At 51.7% G+C, this 12,637-nt stretch overlaps 1 non-coding gene and 1 pseudogene across 1 annotated transcript; both read left to right on the forward strand.

Moving 5' to 3' along the window:
* Positions 1-12,637, forward strand: part of LOC142498671 (cytochrome P450 2G1-like) — a 121,315-nt pseudogene that overhangs the window by 46,850 nt on the left and 61,828 nt on the right.
* Positions 3,717-3,868, forward strand: LOC142500212 (5.8S ribosomal RNA). The gene has a single exon (XR_012802852.1). It is a non-coding gene; the product is annotated as a 5.8S ribosomal RNA (ribosomal RNA).

A 12,637-nucleotide genomic window follows, 5' to 3' on the forward strand; every position in this document is an offset into this window, starting at 1 on the left:
AAGTCCCACCAAAAAGGGTCCAAGTTCTGAAATTAAAAAATCAAAAACAAAAAAAAAAAAAAAAACCCTCATGGGCCCCGGGCCCCAGCCAGGTCTCCCGGCCCGGGCAGAGTTCCCCGAGTGCGGGTAGGATGCCTGGGCAGAAGGAAGGAAGGGGGAAAAAAATTAAACTATTGTGAAAAAAAAACCCACAGAAAAACGACTATGTCCCAAAAAACTGGGGCCAAGTCCTGAAAAGTCATTGCTGGAATGAGGTCGAGCCTGCTGCCCCAATCCGGCCGAGAGTTCCACGGGCTCGGGCACATTTTCAGGTTTGTCCCCCTGGCTGAGGGGTTGCGTGTAGGGCGCAGCATATGGCGCTGGGGACACCTTCAGGAGATTGTTAGAAGCACAGCACATCAGTGGTCTGGCAGGGGAGGCGGCTCCCCCCCTAACCCCCCCACCATTTTTTCCCCCACACCGCAGTAGTCCCCGCTGAGAGATGGGGGCCCTCCTGTCTCTCCTTCTGATCGATCTGGCCTCTCACGTCTGAATGGGGAGGGCCCTTTGCCAACAGGCAAAGTGGTTCCTCCTGACCATCGTGCAGACCCCGGCTCTTGTGGCCGGTCCCCTATCCCGGGTTCCGCCACTGACGGGAGCTGTGGCATCACCCCTCCCCGCCACAGGTGGTGGAGACCCCCCCACATCACACCCACCCAGTGGTGAGTTTGCTCTGCCCAGGGGTTCATCCCCCACCGCAGGAGCCCGATCCCATGTGGGCCAGGGAAGGAGGACAAAGGTTTGGGACCGTGCTCCCACAGCATGGGCTGCTCAGTTACCTGATCTTTCGATGTCCCCTCCATTCACTGTTTCCTCCCAGCGCTGCCGCAGGCCGGTCTCTGCGTGGCTCTGGGAGGTGCATGCGGAAGGGGGCCCGCACTGCCGCCGGGCGAGGGCGAGTTCGCGCACTCCCCGGCGGAGTGCACCCCCCCACACTACGCATGGCCCAGTTCGCCGCCGCTGCCACCGTCCCTCGCTAAGGGACGTGGCTCTGCTTTGGGGCCGTGGCCGCCCCGCTCCCCGACCCCTGGGGAGCTGGGAGTGTGCCCACCCCTTCAAAAGCCTGGCCCACTGGGCCTGTCCCTCCGCAGCGTTGGGGAGGGAGGCCCCGGCGCGGGTCTTTTTCCAGAGGGCTACCTGGTTGATCCTGCCAGTAGCATGTGCTTGTCTCAAAGATTAAGCCATACACGTGTAAGTACACAAGGCCGGTACACTGAAACTGCGAATGGCTCATTAAATCAGTTATGGTTCCTTTGATCGCTCCATCTGTTACTTGGATAACTGTGGTAATTCTAGAGCTAATACATGCCGACGAGCGCTGACCTCCCGGGATGCGTGCATTTATCAGACCAAAACCAATCCGGGTTCGCCCGGCCGCTTTAGTGACTCTAGATAACCTCGGGCCGATCGCACATCCCCGTGATGGCGACGATACATTCGGATGTCTGCCCTATCAACTTTCAATGGTACTTTCTGTGCCTACCATGGTGACCATGGGTAACGGGGAATCGGGGTTCAATTCCGGAGAGGGAGCCTGAGAAACGGCTACCACATCCAAGGAAGGCAGCAGGCGCGCAAATTACCCACTCCCGACTCGGGGAGGTAGTGATGAAAAATAACAATACAGGACTCTTTCGAGGCCCTGTTATTGGAATGAGTACACTTTAAATCCTTTAACGAGGATCTATTGGAGGGCAAGTCTGGTGACAGCAGCCGCGGTAATTCCAGCTCCAGTAGCATATATTAAAGTTGCTGCAGTTAAAAAGCTCGTAGTTGGATCTTGGGATCGAACTGGCGGTCCGCCGTGAGGCGAGCTACCGCCTGTCCCAGCCCCTGCCTCTCGGCGCCTCCTCGATGCTCTTGACTGAGTGTCGCGGGGGTCCGAAGCGTTTACTTTGAAAAAATTAGAGTGGTCAAAGCATGCCGGTCGCCTAAATACTTAAGCTAGGAATAATGGAATAGGACTCCGGTTCTATTGTGTTGGTTTTCGGAACTGGGGTCATGATTAAGAGGGACGGCCGGGGGCATTCGTATTGTGCCGCTAGAGGTGAAATTCTTGGACCGGCGCAAGACGAACCAAAGCAAAAGCATTTGCCAAGAATGTTTTCATTAATCAAGAATGAAAGTCGGAGGTTCGAAGACGATCAGATACTGTTGTAGTTCCGACCATAAACGATGCAGACTAGCGATCCGGCTGCGTTATTCCCATGACCCGCAGAGTAGCTTCCGGGAAACCAAAGTCTTTGGATTCCGGAGGGAGTATGGTTGCAAAGCTGAAACTAAAAGGAATTGACGTAAGGGCACCACCAAGAGTGGAGCCTGCGGCTTAATTTGACTCAACACGGGAAACCTCACCCGGCCCGGACACGAAAAGGATTGACAGATTGATAGCTCTTTCTCGATTCTGTGGGTGGTGGTGCATGGCCGTTCTTAGTTGGTGGAGCGATTTGTCTGGTTAATTCCGATAACGAACGAGATTCCTCCATGCTAACTAGTTACGTGACCCCCAGCGGTCGGCGTCCAACTTCTTAGAGGGACAAGTGGCGTTCAGCCACACGGGATCGACAGGTATGTGATGCCCGTAGATGTCCGGGGCTGCACGTGCGCTACACTGAATGGATCAGCGTGTGTCTACCCTTCGCAGACAGGTGCGGGTAATCCGCTGAACTCCGTTCATGATAGGGATTGGGGATTGCAATTATTTCCCATGAACGAGGAATTCCCAGTAAGTGCGGGTCATAAGCTCGCGTTGATTAAGTCCCTGCCCTTTGTACACACCGCCCATCGCTACTACCGATTGGATGGTTTAGTGAGGTCCTCGGATCGGCCCCGCCAGGGTCGGCAACGGCCCTGGTGTAGCGCCGAGAAGATGATCAAACTTGTTATCTAGAGGAAGTAAAAGTCGTAAAAAAGTTTCCGTAGGTGAACCTGCGGAAGGATCATTATCGGGACCCAGCTCCGCGGGTAGGAGAAGGGGGTATCGCACCACCCACCACCACCCCGGGGTGATGGGGGTCGCCAACCACACTTGCCACCGTAGCGCCGCCCCCCCGCCAACGGTGGCCGCTCCGCAGAGGGAGGGTCGGTCGGAGCGGCGAAGGTGCTTCCCACCCCGGTGCCCCTTCCCCCCAGGGAGAGGGCCGGCAAGGGCCACCGATGGGCCCCTGCCCACCGCGAACCTGCGGGAAATGAGGAAACACTGCTGGGCCCACGTGGCGGGATGCCCGGGAGAAGCAGTCCCGGTTGAGAGGCCCCGGCCCCCAACTTGACATGGCCCTGCCCGCAGGGCCGGTGAACGAGGAACCGCGTCCCTTGCAGCCATTCCGGGTACCTGGCGCATTTCCCCCTCCCTCGGGAGGAGGGCCGCGGAGGTTTTGAAGACTCGCACCGGCCCCCGGTCACGGCCCGCGACGGGGTATTCCCCACCATGGGTCCGTCGAGGGCCCCCGCCGGCGTGGCACCCGCCTCTGCCGGAGCACGGGAGGAAAGGAGGAGGGGACCGACCGCTCGACGGCCGGCACCCTGTCCCCCGCCCCCCGTCCTCCCACCCAGGCCGAGTGCCCGGATACACGGCCAGAAAATCACGACAGGCCTCCGCGCCCGTTCTGTTTTGTCTGCCGACTGTCGAAGGGGGCCCGTGGCGGGCCACGATCGTTCAAAAACAAAGAGTCACTCGCGACTCTTAGCGGTGGATCACTCGGCTCATGTGTTGATGAAGAACGCAGCTTGCTGCGAGAATTAGTGAATTGCAGGACACATTGATCATCGACACTTCGAACGCACCTTGCGGCCCTGGTTTCATCCCGGGTCTACGCCTGTCTGAGGGTCGCTCCTCCATCGATCGCCCCCTCTGGGTCTCGGCCTGGACGGGAGGCGCGGCTGGGGCCGTCGCAGGGGCCGCCCTAACAAGGCAGGCCCTACGTCCCCCCAAGTTCAGACACCCGCCCCATGGCGCTGCCTCCCCTCCCACCTGGGGGGGGGAAGGCCGGCCAGCTCCGGCCCCGACGCACGGCTGTCTGTGGAGACCCGGCATTGCCGTCTGGCCGCCGCCGCTGTGCGGGCGAACACCAGCTCTCATTTCGACTCAGACCTCAGATCAGACGTGGCGACCCGCTGAATTTAAGCATATTACTAAGCGGAGGAAAAGAAACTAACCACTACATTGAACTATGACACATTGTGTAGTATATATTTATGGGGGATTGTATACAATTTAACATGTGCAATTACTCCCTATAATAATGTGTCATAAAGGTCTTGTAGACCCTTGCCCACCCTTTTCATGATCAGTACCTGGTATTTGTTTATTAGTACCCTACTTATTTGCCATCAACAGGATCTAGGCTGATAGAGATCATTGGCCCATTTCAGCGCTTTAAGTGCATCTACGCTAGGCTCGCGCATGCGCAATGTGAATTGGCAGAGGTATTGAACAACTATAGTGTCACTATACATGCGCATAAGAACGGGCAATAAAGAAAAAGAAAAAGAATTTCTAAGTGCCCGCGCATGCGCGATATGGACAGATAATATCGGCAATATTTTCTAAGTCCCCACGCATGCGCAATACGAACGGATCCTAATAGCAATGAATTTCTATGTCCCCACGCATGCGCAGTGTGGATGGGGAAACTTGGAATAATCTCTATGTCCTAGCACATGCGCAATGCGAACGTACAGCAATAGTAATGATTGTGTAAGTCCCTGCACATGCGCAATGAGTACGGGCAATAATGACAATAATTTCTAAGTCCCTACGCATGCGCAATATGGACAGGTAATATCGGCAATAACTTCTAAGTCCCCACGCATGCGCAATGCGATCGGATGCTAACAGCAATGAATTTCTAAGTCCTCAAGCATGCGCAGTTGAATGGGAAACGTGGGAATAATCTCTATGTCCCTGCGCATGCGCAATACGAACGGGCTATAATGGAAACAATCTCCAAGCCCTCGCGCATGCGCAATACGGACGGTTGATATTGACATTAGTCTCTAAGTCCCAGCGCATGGGCATTGTGTTTGCATAGACATAGCAATGATCTTCTAAGTGTCCGCGCATGCGCAATACGATCAAGCTATAATGGCTATAATCTCCAAGTCCACGCGCATGCGCAGTGGACTCTATATACGCCGATAATGATATCAAGCCTTAGAAGCCGTGTAAACGACCGTCTTACTACACAAATATGACATCCTAATGGTTGAATGCGCAGGTATTCATTCAGATTGATTTTAGTAGCATTTGTGTATTTTAATGTGTTAGTTAGGGCGCTGGCGCATCGCACATGCGCAACAGCTGATAGTCATTGATTTTGCAATCAAGGTACTGCTGGGGTATAAAAGGGCTTAGTCCTCTCTCCCCCAGTAAATTTGACCCTGAAGAAGCTCCTTTGCTGGAGGGAAACGCGTGTTGGACGCGCAATGTTGTCAGTCTCCTACTTGGAGCTGTTTTAATGTAGTGTTCTGTAGTCTCCTGGTTCAATCTATGTAGACCTTATTAGTTGGGTATTTATTCCAACAGTCAGTGAGTTTGCCTTCCTGCTTCACATGACATATGCTCACTTAGAGTTTTTTGCTGGGTAACTCACTGATAATAATGCTGTGAGTGCCAGCTCCACTATGTTATGAACTACTTTCCATCATTACAGCATGTGTCAGCGTTACCACCTAAGCACGTGTATGTTTACATATTATTAATTATCACTTCAAGTGCTTAGTGGTATATATTTAAGCAGGACTGCTGGACTTTCATCTATGTAATTGCTCACTGAGCAGTATAAACTTATATATACTTACCATCTGGTCTTACAGTTGCTCCAGAGGGGTTAACACCCTGACTCATAGCATCCTCTGTCCTCTACATCCCACCAACATTTAGTTGCTAATTGGGATCGTATAATCATACATTCACTGACATGGATGCTGGGTATTGTTGATTTAATTTATTTTTAATTCACAGTACACAACGTTTTGGTAATATATGTTTTAAGAAAATTTATTAAAAGTTAAATTTTACATATTGTAGGAGTGCAGTTTAGTGAATTCTTTTAGGGGGCACATCCAATTTGTGTTTCCCCTTCCCCTTTTTCTGAACCCTGTAAATGTATAATAATTGTCCGTGTGTTCCCCGCTAGGTATACGGGGACCACATCAATACCCTGAGTGAATCTGTATGTGTTGTAACAAGTGATGTGACAATTATGAACATTGTAACAGTGTTTCCCTGCAGACCGCAGAAAGGGAAAAAAGGTTTTAAATGCTACTGTTGCAGCCTCGCGCATAGCACATAAGCGGTAAGCTAACTTTGGCTAGGAACGTCCTAGCGCTTTGAATTTTGCTGTTTGTGCGGCAGGGGGTAAATTATTAAAACAGGTATATTTAACTACCACAAGAATGACCTACAGTAGAGGCAACGTTTATTCTAACATTTGCCGTAAACTAGCTGGGTTACATTCTGGGTATGTGCTGGGTATGTGCTGGGTATGTGCTGGGTATGTGCTGGGTATGTGCTGGGTGTGTGCTGGGTATGTGCTAGGTATGTTCTGGGCTAGTTTGAGGCACGTTTAAGGCATTTCTGCATTGACTAACGACCCATAGGATTAACACAGCAGGGATCCCTGGCAGTCCAATTCAGTTTGAATGGGACTGCCAGGGACCCCCGCTGTTAATCTGATAGGCCATTAATCAATGCAGAAATGCTGGGGCTAGTTTAAGGAAAGTTTAAGGCTTGTATTCAGAATGTACCTGGGTGTTTCCTGGGTTTTTTGGGGAATTGCCACTGGTTTTTGTTAGAATAAGAGTTGCCTCTACTGTAGGCGCAAAGGGAGAAAAAGGAAAAGAACATCGGGTAGTATGTACTGACTAATAACAATTTTATTAAAATTTGGACCTTGGCCCAGTACTTTACAATTTCTGGACAGGACCACCAGATGTGGACCATGTCCCCTCTATGACCACAGCCTCTCCAACATAGATCTGAAGCCAGAGGGTAGATTTGGTTCAGACGGGCTGGGGTAAGATACCAGCCGAACATAATTTTATAAATGTTTTCCTTTATTGTAGTACATAGGGAGGTCTCCGAGGCTGTCTCCCAGATTTCTTCCCAAGTCTCTCTGTCTGTATGTATGTTCAGCTGCCCATTTGAGCATATAGTCGTGCTCTTTTGGGGTCGAGGAGCGTTCTAATGCCCCGTATATATCTGAGATTAGAACTTTCTGGTGGGTCTTTGTCTCGCAGAGAAGTTCGAACGTTGTGAGAGTGGGGTATTCTGGGAGAGGGCAAGTTGTTCTAATAAAGTTTCTAATTTGAAGATATTTGAATGTGTCCAATTGTCTGATTTGATATTTGGTCCTTAATTCTTGGAAACTCAGAGGCCTCCAAAGGCTCAGAAAATCCGCAATCGCCTCTATACCCCTCTATACCCCTTGTGCGGTATTGTTCGAACAGTTTAGATCCACATCCCGGGGGGAACTTCGGATTGTTAAAAATAGGGGTCAATTGGGAACTTTTAGTAGTAAGGCCATATTTGTATTTGCAACGTAACCACACATCCCATGTGAAGCGGGAGGCCTGAAGTTTCAGGTTGTGTGTATGTCCCTCCCCTCTGTCCAGGCTCCAGAGGCAGGCTTGCAGAGAAGGCATTTTGGCACATTGAGTCTCTATCTCCACCCAACTACAACGGGTCGGGTCGGCATTCCACATTACCACCTGCTTAAGCTGTGCAGCTAGGTAATATCTGTGTAAGTCCGGTACCCCCAGACCTCCTCTAGATCTTGCTGCCATCAGGACCGATCTGGCGACTCGGGGTCTTTTGCCCTGCCAAATAAAGTTAAATATTCTGTTTTGCATGTTTTTGAGATCAGCGCCTGGGACGTGGGTCGGGAGTGTTTGAAAGAGATATAACATTCTTGGGAGTATATTCATCTTAATGGAAATCATTCGACCGATCCACGATATCTGGTAACCTTCCCACTGATCTAGATCCTTTTTGATCTTGTCCCATAAACGCGGGTAGTTATCCCGGTATAAATCCCGGTAGTGCCTTGACACATTAACTCCCAGATATTTAATGTGTGAAGGGCACCATCTGTAGGTAAAATTGGTTTTGAGGAGATTGACTTCGGGATCAGGGAGACTAAGATTTAGGGCCTCTGATTTGTCGCTGTTTATCTTATATCCTGATACTCTGCCAAACTCCGCCAGTTCCCTCTGGAGGTTGGGGAGGGAAGTTTGAGGTTTAGTCAGAGTAAGGATGATGTCATCAGCGAATAGGGAAATTTTGTATTGTGTTTTATCAATCGGGATTCCCTGGATATTCGGGTTCTGTCTTATTTTAGACGCCAGTGGTTCAATCGTAAGGGCGAAGAGAAGGGGAGAGAGGGGGCATCCCTGCCGGGTACCGTTCTGGATTAGGAATCATTCAGATCCTCCGCCCGAGAGGCGTACCGAGGCTGAGGGGTTCTGGTAAAGTGCTTGAACGCCCTTTAGGAACGAGTCTCTGAAGCCGAATTTAATCAATGTTTGGTTTAGGAATAGCCAATCAATTCTGTCGAATGCCTTCTCTGCGTCAAGGCTTAGTAACATTGCCTTTGAGCCTGAAAGGTGGGCATGATCTACTAAGTTAATTATTTTACGTGTATTATCTGAGGCCTGACGGCCCAGGACAAACCCGACCTGGTCCTTGTGTATTAATCTCGGGAAGATGGGATTAAGTCTGTTCGCCAAAATTTTACTATATAGTTTAAGGTCGTTGTTCAACAGTGAAATTGGTCTGTAACTTCCGCATTGGGTGGGGTCCTTCCCGTCTTTAAGTATTATTGCCAAATTTGCGGACGACATTGTGGACGGGATAGGACTCCCTTCAAGGAATGAGTTGAACAAACTTAATAGATGTTTGGATAGAATGGGAAAGAATTTTTTGTAGTATGCATTTGTGAAGCCATCAGGGCCCGGCGCCTTGGAATTTTTTGAGGCTCTCACGGCCATTTCCAATTCGTCTAGCGTTATTTTCGCGTTTAGGTAAGTATTCTCCTCTTCTGTTAATGAAGGGAGGTCGCACTCGGAAAGGTAACCGGCTGCTAAAGCCGTATCCGTCTCTTTAGAGTTAGCAGAGTGGGTTCTTAGGTTATACAATTTAGTGTAGAATTTGGTGAATTCCTCTGCTATTTTTTTTCGTTATATTGGAGTTCACCAGAGTTATTCCTGATCGCCGTGATTTGCGATCTTTTCTGTATGCCTCGTAACTTGCTGGCAAGAAGTCTATCGGCCTTGTTCCCTTTATCGTAATACCTTTGACCCGTCCATCTAAGAGCTTTTTCTACATCTTCTAATTGGATGATCCTTAGATCGTTTCGAGCAGTTGTCAACTGTTTATAAATTCTCCGGGAGGGGTTATTTTTATGCTTTTGCTCTAGATCGATTATTTTGTCTGTGAGCTCTTTAGATAATCTAAGTTTGGTTTTCTTCCGGTGGGAGGCAATCGAGATAAGATTTCCTCGAATTGTCGCCTTATGGGCTTCCCACAGGCTTGCTGGAGAGGCTACGGAGCCTGTGTTTATTCTGAAGTATTCCTTAAGGGATTTTTTGAGTTCCAGCACTGTCCCAGAGTGGTTCAGTAAGGAATCGTTTAATTTCCAGCAGTACGAAATAGTTTTCCCGAAGGGGATGGACAGGGTCATGGTGATGGGAGCATGATCTGACCATGTAATTGGGCCGATATCTGTATCAGTGGTAGCCTCTAGTACGTTCTTGGTAGTCAATACGGGAGTAAGACTGGTGGGGCGCCGAGTAAAAAGTGTAATCTCTCTGTCCCTGATGCTGTGTTCTCCAAATGTCTACCAGAGAAAAGTCTCTCATAATATCCTTAAATTTTTTCCCCAGTCTTTGTGACTGAGTGGAGTGTTGTCACCCTGGTTGGCTCGATTTGTCTTCCTTTGGGTTGAGAGCCATATTTAAATCCCCTGCAATGAGTATTGAGGATAGGTATTGTGGGTCAATTTCTTCAAGAACCTTTTTAAGAAATTCTGTCTGGTTTTCGTTTGGGGCGTATAGGTTAATAAGGGCGATTGACGTGCCGGATAGTGAGCCATAGACTACAATGAATCTCCCCTCTGGATCTGCCTGAATTTTTGTTAAATTAAATGGGGTGCCCTGTCGAAACAGAATGGCCACCCCTCTACGCTTGCTGCTGAAAGATGAGAAATAACTCACCGGGAATGCATGCTGGAATATTTTAGGCGGCTCTTGTGACGTGAAGTGCGTCTCCTGGAGGAAAACAACGTCCCCTCCTGTTTTCTTTATCTCCTGGAGGGCCAGGCGACGTTTTCTATTATTGTGGAGTCCCTTCACGTTGAGGGAGATAACTTTCAGGGCTTTTTGGTGTGACATTGCTAACTCTTAGCTAAGACCGCTCGTGCGAGCACTAGAGTAGTGCTATGGGGTGCAGTCAAAATGGGCGAGGGGAAGAGGGGTCGGGAGTGGGGCCGCTGGGACAGTAACAGCGGTTGGAAAGAGGGAGGAAAATCGACCCTAATGGGGTCTAAAGGTGTTTGACCGGTCTTAGAAAAAGAACCGGTTAGTGGGGTGTAAGACCCTTGGGGGCGGGTCCGAGAACGCTCTCCAGTGAAGGCGGGCCAGGTGGAGACCCAGAAAATTCTGTGACTTCAACCGGCTTCCGCGTCGCGGGGTTGGCTTCTTTGGAGAGATGCTATACCCGCAGTGTGTTTGCTTTATCTAGCCGAATGTGGGTGGGCTTGGGTAGTGGAGGGGGAACTGGGTCGGGAGATGAGGGGATGGTGGTTGTAAAGGACGCTGTGGGAATGGTTGCCCTAGAGGGCGGTGGGGGGGAGGGGGGTAGTCAGGGGGGGGGTAGTGAGGGGGGAGCCTGGAGGGGGGGGGGCGTGGGGAGGGGGGGTGGTTGGGGAAAGGGAGGGGAGGGGGTGAGATCTCTTTTCGGGCTCTCGGTTGGTGGAGCCCATTGTATGGTAATGCTATCTATCTGAAGTGCTTAGTGGCTGATGGGGATGGGGGGAGGGGGAATGCGGGGAGGGTCCCTGCTCAGCTGGTGTGGGGGAGGGGAGGTATAGGGGTGGGTAAGGGGGGGGGAGAGGGCAGGTCTTGGGAAAGGGGAGGGTATGATGAGAGGGAGGGGGCTGGGGGGATGGAGCCTGGGCGGGGCATAAGGAGATACATCTTTACCTTGGGTAACCGTCAGTCTTGGAGATGCTCCTGTCCAGGGGGGCCGGGGCGGGGGTGGGTTGGAGGGGATAGAGGGTGGGGGGGGGGGTACAGGCAAAAACATTGAACCTTTAATGAGCATTACTGTAGACTTCTAGCATTGACAATAATACATGGTTAGTAATTTGAACCTGCAGCATTGTGCATGAATCTCATATAGCATTACACACCTTATACATTTGCCTTAACTTCAGCGTTGAGCGGCCTCATGTGGTAAACCCGGGGACTGCGTCTGTCGGGTCCACCTTCGGGAGCATGCTCAGCCCAACAGATTCAAAGTGGAGTGGTCCAGCCCGAGGGGACTGGGGAGGGGTTAGCGAGGGGAGGGGTTAGAGAGGGGAGAGGGAGGGGCGGGGTATCTGGGCGACAGGGGGGGGGGGAAGGGGTCCTTGGACGGGTAAGGATAGGGGGGAGGGGGGAGGGAGGAAGAGTGGGAACGAGGCGGGGGGTGGTGGGGAATTTGGGGGTACCGGGGGAAAGAGAGGGGGGAAGGGCGGGGATAGGGGTAACCTCGGTCTTTGTGCCTTACATACTTCACCCATTCTCCTACCCGTTCATGGTGTGTCAGGTTTCAGCAGTGCCCTGGGGGGCAATGCGCCCTGCAGGTCCTCTCATGAGGGGAGCGGCAATCTGAGCCTGAGTAACCTGCCGAGGTATGGTAGGGCTGAGGTGTAGTTAGTTCTGGATCCGGGAACCCGGGGGGGGGGGCGAGTGGCAGGAAGGGATGTTGGGGGGGGGGGTAGGGAGGGTTTGGGGGTATCTCGCAGGGGGGTGGTGCGGGGAAGTGGGGTTAGGGGGGGGGTCTGAGGAGGGGAGGGGAGAGGGGGTGGGGTCACCTCGATCGTCGCCCTCATAAACATTGTCCAGATGAAACATTCATTACTGTAGGCATCTAGCAGTGACAATAGTATCGCGGTAGTACAGCCTTATGTGTCGGCTTAAAGAAAAAATGTTGTCATCTTGTCCTGAGTCCCTTGTAATTGTCACTGGGTTGTAGCTGGGGCGCGTGCATCCCCCCTTTTTTGGGGGGGGGGGGGAAGGCTGGTGTATTGGTGGGCTGGGGGAGGGGTTGAGAGGAAGGTTAGGGGGTAGGGGGGGCAGGTGGAGGGGGGGGGTAGAAGGGAGGGAGGGGGGGTGTAGGGGGGAGGGGAGGGGGAGGGGGGTGGGATGGGGGGGGTTAGTGAGGACGAGGGGGGGGGGAGAGGGGGGCGAGATGAGGCAGTCATTGGGCAGGGGGGAAGGGGTAGGGGTGTTGGTATTGGGAGGGGGGGTGGGTAGGGGTGTTGGTATTGGGAGGGGGGGTGGGTAGGGATGTTGGTATTGGGAGGGGGGGTGGGTAGGGATGTTGGTATTGGGAGGG

The sequence above is a fragment of the Ascaphus truei genome, chromosome 7 (assembly GCF_040206685.1).
Source record: "Ascaphus truei isolate aAscTru1 chromosome 7, aAscTru1.hap1, whole genome shotgun sequence".
Taxonomy (NCBI): Eukaryota; Metazoa; Chordata; class Amphibia; order Anura; family Ascaphidae; genus Ascaphus; species Ascaphus truei.